Consider the following 6,992-nt stretch of genomic DNA (forward strand, 5'->3'; position numbering starts at 1 on the left):
AACCACAGAAGAGCAGTCCATAAGTACTCTGACCACAATAAGCAAAATATAATTGTGCAAGGTATGGATATGCTAATTAAATTGACTGTGATAATAAATGCACAAAAGTTTGTGGATTTGTCTTAAACATACGTAGTTGTGGTTGCTAATCAATCATACACCCGTAGATGTGTGGGTTTATTTCTGGATCTTCAATTCAATTCCATTGATCAACCTATCTGTTTCTATACCAATACCACCCAGTTTTTATTACTATTGCTCTGTAGTACAGCTTGAAATCAGGAATGGTGTTACCTCTAGAAATTCTTTTATTGTACAGGATTGTTTTAGCTATCCTGGGTTTTTTGTTTTTCCATATCAAGTTGAGAATGGTACTTTCAAGGACTGTAAAAAATTGTGTTGGGATTTTGATGAGAATTGTATTGAATCTGTAGATTGCTTTTGGTCAGGTGGCTGTTTTCAATACGTTAATCCCACCAATCCATGAACATGGGAGATCTTTCTATCATCTGAGATTTTTGTTAATTTCTTTCTTCAGGGACTTGATGTTTTTGTCATACGGGTCTTGCTTGGTTAGAGTTACAATAAGATATTTTATATTATTTGTGGCTATTGTGGAGGTTATTGTTTCCCTAATTTGTTTTTTCAGCCTGATAACTGTTTGTACAAATGAGTGCTACTGAATTCTTTGAGTTAATTTTGTATTCAGCCACTTTGCTGAAAGTGCTTATCAGCTGGTAGAATATGGGGGGTCTCTTATATACACTATCATATCTGAGGATAGCGAAACTTTGACTTCTTCCTTTCCATCTCTAATCCCTTGATCTCTTTAGTTGCCTTATTGTCTAGCTAATCAATCACATCCCCATAAAGTTGAATGTCTCAGGAAATCATCTCTCAGTAAAACAAAGCTACATCGTAGAAAGACAAGCAGTTTGCATGAGCCAAAATTTATTTCTGCTTTGGACATGGCATTACCCACCAAAACAATTCTGGGCACAGTGAGAGCAGAAAGGAATTCCATGAGATGGAAACAATGGCATTTATGTAATTGGCAACAGCAATGCAGAGTGACAATTTCAGCTGACTACTGTGAAGCGTCTCTAAGATCTGGAAATGAAAACAGCACATGATGGGGCTCAGGGCCTCCGCTTCAGAACCGCAACCAAATTACTCACTGAGTTTACATACTAGCTTGTAGATTTTGTCCGAGAGAAAAGATATTCTCCAAATTACAGCTGAATTACCAACGGACCACTAGCTACATTAACAATCTGTAAATTTGTTTCAAAGAGTTTTAGAAAATCTTCATATATATATATATATATTTGGTTTTTCAAGACAGGGTTTCTCTGTATAGCCCTGGATGTCCTGGAACTCACTTTGTAGACCAGGTTGGCCTCGAACTCAGAAATCCACCTGTCTCTGCCTCCCAAGTGCTGGGATTAAAGGCGTGTGCCACCACTGCCCGGCTCTTTTATATCTTTATAGATTTTATAAACCTCTTTATTTTATTATTATTTATTAGATATTTTCTTTATTTACATTTCAAATGTTATTCCTTTTCCTGGCTTCTCCTCTGAAAACCCCCTATTCCATCACCCCTCCCCTGATTACCAGCCCACCCACTCCCGCTTCCCCGCCCTGGCATCCCCCTACACTGGGGCATCCAGCCTTCTCAGGACCAAGGGCCTCTCCTTCTATTTTATGTCTGACAAGGCCATCCTCTGCTACATATGCAGCGGGAGCCCTGGGTCCCTCCATATATACTCTTTGGTTGGTGGTTTAATCCATGGGAGCTCTGGGGGTACTGGTTGGTTTATATTGTTATTCCTCCTATGGGACTGCAAGCTCCTTCAGCTCCTTGAGTCCTTTCTCTAGCTCCTTCATTGAGGACCTTGTGTTCAGTCCAATGGTCGGCTGGGAGCATCCACCTCTAAACCTCTTTATAATTCTCTTAAAATGGATACATTAGAATGCCACACCACCTCCAGTAGGATCTGTGTAATAAGTTCCACAGACTGAGGCTATCAACCTCAAAAGATACAGAATCACTGTATCCTGAAAGGTCCTGGAACCTGAGAGGTCCTGGAACTGGTTGTGGAACTCTTCGCTAAAAAGAAAATATTGTGCCATAGTTCTCATGGCAATCTATCTGTTTTGTTTTCTCTTACTCCTTTTCTTATTTACATGTTTCTGGTAGTCTAGGCCAAGATCTTAAGTGAGAATAATGGGTAAGAAACCATCCCTAGAGATGGGGCCACTAACATGACCTTATCCCCAGGGAAACCAATGCTTTACTTTCTAAATCATTTACAAAACTATTATGGTAAAACTTTCTCAACAATAAAATTTCATATGGCTACACGTGTGCCATCAGAGGTGGATTTTGGTAGATGGTAAAGAAAGCCTTAATTAGAAAAATTAAAATAGTTTAAATTTATACATTGAAGATTTATAAAAAAAATCAGGCACTAGAAGTTAAATAATAATTCACCATGGGGCTGGAGAGTTAGTTCAGTGGTTAAGAGCACTGACTGTTAAAGATTTATTAACCTGCTCCTGGAAATATGCCACTAGCCTTAGACGACAGCCACCCACTGAATACATCCTTTTAGAATTGTTATATTTTGATGACTTATAATGATGTTACCTGTTCTGTTTGGGATTCACCGAATACATAGTTTCAGAGTTGTAATGCTTGGATGATTTTTGTGCTTTATTGTGCCAAATTATTTTTGTTGGTATCAGTGATTGTTTCACTGGATATAGTTTCTAAGAGATGTAATGTTTGTTTTGTTTTGTTTTTTAATGTATAAAATCCCTTGCTTAAGAGCTGCAAAATACTCTTTCTCTTCCGGTCTCAGGTGCTGCGGGAGCTGCTGTTACGGTGCAGACATGGCCAAGTCCAAGAAACCACACCACACACAAACAGTCCCGAAAATGGCACAGAAATGGCATCAAGAAACCCCAGTCACAAAGATACGAATCTCTTAAGAGGGTTGACCCCAAGTACCTGAGGAACATGTGCTTTGCCAAGAAGCATGACAAGAAAGGCCTGAAGAAGATGTAGGCCAGCAATGCAAAGGCAGTGAGTGCGCGTGCAAAGGCCATCAAGGCCCTGGTTAAGCCTCAGGCCATCAAGCCCAAGATGCCAAAAGGCCCCAAACTCAAGCAGCTGGCTTTCATCCCTCACCCTAAGCTTCGGAAGCAGATTCGAAGCTACATGGCCAAGGGTCAGAGGCTCTGCCAACCAAAGCCTAAGGTCCAAACCAAGGCAGGAGCCAAAGCTCCAGCTAAGGCCCAGGCTTCAGCTCCAGCCCAGGCTCCCAAAGGTGCTCAGGCCCCCAAAAGTACGCAGGCCCCTGTGAAGGCCCCATAGAAAAGGCTCCTGCCAGTGTGAAGACAGACAGACTGCTGTGACACACTTCCCCACACACTATTTGCAGATGACCAGTGTCCTATGCTGTTCTTACAAATAAAGTCAGGCAAGATCTGTTAAAAAAAAAAAAAAAAGAGCTGCAAAATACACTCAGATTCAAACTGCCTCTGTGTTTGTTTCTGTTTGTCACTGCCACCAAATCCTTACCCACCTAGTTTCAAGGACCCTCATTCCAAGGACCCCCATACCCGACTGGGGTGGTCCATGGCATTGGAACTAATATATTAGAACTGATGCATTAGCGATTCCCAGTCTATCTTTTCTTTATTTCTTTGATATTGATATTGAAGCTCAAATGTCACAGTAAAGATAGAGATTAGAGTCAAAAGAAATATTAGGTTTAAAAAGGAGAAGCACTTGTATTTGGGTAGAGATAATAGTACCAGCTGATTAGGTATGATGAAGGACAAGGCTTGGAGCCAATGTTGGCAGGATGGCTGACTCCCCTGAACCCCAACCCTGAGGAACATAGACAAGGCACTGTCCTCTTTTCATGTATTCTTGATTCTAAAGCATTTACCTGTAACAGACTAAAGGCTTTTTTTTTAAGGCACTTCTAAACTTTCTCCACCTAGTTCAGAGAACACACTACCCCGACCTGCCCTATAGACACAGTTAAATACAAGGGTAACAGAGAACAGGCGGCTGCACCTGATAGGGATGAGGGTAGTTAGAGCCATGGTAAAACTACAAAGGAGGACATACTTTCATTATTACCCATCAAGATCCACATCTCCAAGGTCCACAGTAGCAACACCAGTCAGGGCTAATGGCTAGCAGATGGTCAAGGCAAGCAACCAGTGAAAAATGAGCAGGGATTTCAAAGCCCGACCTCTTCCCCAACTTTTCTAAGCACTTTCTGCTAGAAACATAGGGGAACATGCTTTTTCCTTTCCAGGAGGTCAGAACTTATTGAAAAAAAAAAAAAGCAAATTCACAAGGTTTAGCAGGTTTAATGACAGCAGTTTGTGATAAAATACACCTACCTTGGTGACCTGAGGCAAAGCAAGTTCTTTTGTTCCAATTTTATTTACTAACAACAACACTCAGAGCACACAGCACATAGCAAGTCTTATGCACACACAGGTTACGGACTGGATATTTGAGAAGGTAGCTACAGTGGAGTTCAAGAGGCTGCAGAAGTGGCTTGAGAAAGGACCAGTCTAACAGATAAGAGAACTTATTGGACCAGTGCTACCAGGGAGCTTCTTGTGACAGCCTTGAGAACAAGGCTACAGAAGTCAAGATGAAGAGGTCAGGCTGGGTCCAGAGCAGTAAACGGGTCAGGTCCATGGCCAGATGGGAGAACAGGTAGATGATAGGCAGTTGAATAGGCTGAGGCAAGCATGTACGACAAAGCTAGGCTGGGGAGCCATGTCTTTGTCACACACACACCAGGTGCCAGATGATGATTTGCTGTGAGGTCATACTATCATAGTGTCATACTGTCATAGTGTTTATCTCTTTAGGGGGCTCAGGAAAGGGAGGTATACCTTTTCTTCCATATGGGGTGTTTGATGAGTACTTGGGGTCTGGTTTTCTCTGATATAATTTTAATATATTCATGTGCATGTTGTCTCCCCAATAAATTTATAGGGTGGCTCCCTTTATTTCCCTAGGAATAAGTCCTTTATCAACTTGTGCTAGGTTAAGTGGATCCTGACAGACGGCATAGTTGTTGGGTCCACCAGAAGGTGCTGTTGTTGTCCTCCCTCAGAATGGAGTCAAAACTGCTTATAAAATGCAGTCTCCTAAAACAAGTAGAAACTTCTAGTTTCCTTGGAAAGTCAGCTATGTCAAATGATGCTCTGCTGGGACACACAGGTGAATGGGTGTTTTGCTGGAGTAGTCACAGGCAAGAATGTTTTCCTGAAGCAGACACAGGTGAAAGGATATTTTGATATAGCAAACACATAAAAGGACCCATGATAAAGGAGTATAGTAAATTATGACACCACAGACAGTGGGAGATGAGCAGAGAGCATTGGTCTGGTTTGCTCCGCTTCACTATTTACTAATCACACACATGTATTGGTTCGCCTTACATAGCACTGTTGAGCTCCGCTAGCAGAGATGCTCGAGAGAAACTCGCCAGAGAGGAAACTCACCCAACAACTGCTCATGAGGCTCCTGTGGCAGATTGCTGCTGCTTCTGAGGCCTCGCCTCCGGCTGGTTGGCAAGCCTTGCGGTTTCTTCAGGATTGAAGTAAGGCGATCTGAGGCGGTCTGGGCTGCTGGTTTGTGTGTTGTGTCTGCCTGCCTAGAGGACTGGTCTGCAGCTGCTGAGTCATATTTGGTGAACTGCTGCCAAAGAAGATCGATCTAGCCCCCAAAGAACTATTGGTAAACAGGTCCACTTCCCCCATATCCTAATAACTTTTCTCTTCTACTACTTCTGGTGGGTGGTGGACAAGGTTTCACACTTATTCAAGTAGGTTGCAAAAAAAACCGTATGCCTACAAGGAACAGCCTGAAAAAGCACTGATATATATGATACAGAGTTAGAGTAGGCCATAGCATGATTTAAAAAGAAGTGTGAACAGCATTATATTATCAGCCTGGCTGGGCCAGGGAACACGCAGGAACATGTGGGCCCTACATAATCTCAACTCATGATCTGCTCAGAAAACTAACCAATCTAAATAAGAATTACCTCTGTGTTGTCTAGCTTCAACCATCAATCCTATGAAAAGCCCCTAGGTAAAGAGTTTAACAGGTTTTGCCCTCTTGGGTCCTTCCTTGCTTTCTAGATGAGCCTCTGCTTTCTTTCTGCATTCTCAAATCATTCTCTCTCTAGAGTACAGACTCCTTTTAAAACTCACTGTTTTTACCATACATACTTCATCCTTCGAGATTGTGCGGCAAGGAAGGAGCCAGAGTAGAGAGTTACTGATTCAGTGGAAGTTCCATATGATCGATAGCATCCAATACCCAAGTTCTGAGCCCAGGCAAACCTGCAATAACAAGCTTCACTCTAAAGTACACCCACTCTCCCCTATTTCACTACCACTGAGCTATGGCTCCAGCTCTTAGCTCCTCTTGAAGGAAGGTAAAATATTGTAACTTGTGAGTTTTTTAAGAGCCCACTGCCCAGGCCTGGGACTGAGAACAAAGCGAACAGCCCCCAGGCCTGCCAGGGCAGGGCTGTTGTTAAGGCATTCCTAAGAACATCTTAACTGTGAAGATGAAAAGAATTCAAGGAAGCAGGCAAGGCTATCTTGTCTGAGTCCCCATTTGGCCGGAACCTCCCCCTCTGTCTATTGCCCCTTGGCGCCAGGTAAAAGTCATACATCAACTGGTTGCTATGTGAACAAAGATAAGCCCCCAGCCCACAGGAACAAAGTCCTGTTGCTCTGTAATCCTTCTGTTAATGTTTGAATAAGCCAATAGTGTGTCGCTATGCTGAATTCCACACCCCTAAGCCCCTTACTCCATAAAAACTCCTAGCTTTCGAGCCTCGTGGCCGGCATCCGTTATCTCCTGTGTGAGATGCATGTCGGACCGGAGCTCCGTAATTAAACGTCCTCATGTAATTACAGCAAGAGATGGT

At 42.7% G+C, this 6,992-nt stretch overlaps 1 pseudogene; it reads left to right on the forward strand.

Moving 5' to 3' along the window:
- The window catches only part of LOC147004015 (large ribosomal subunit protein eL29 pseudogene), a 55,906-nt pseudogene extending 52,490 nt beyond the window's left edge, over nt 1-3,416 (forward strand).
- The last annotated feature ends 3,576 nt before the right edge of the window (nt 3,417-6,992 follow it).

The sequence above is a fragment of the Mus caroli genome, unplaced genomic scaffold (genome assembly GCF_978045245.1).
Source record: "Mus caroli unplaced genomic scaffold, Mus_caroli_1 scaffold_7, whole genome shotgun sequence".
Lineage (NCBI taxonomy): Eukaryota > Metazoa > Chordata > Mammalia > Rodentia > Muridae > Mus > Mus caroli.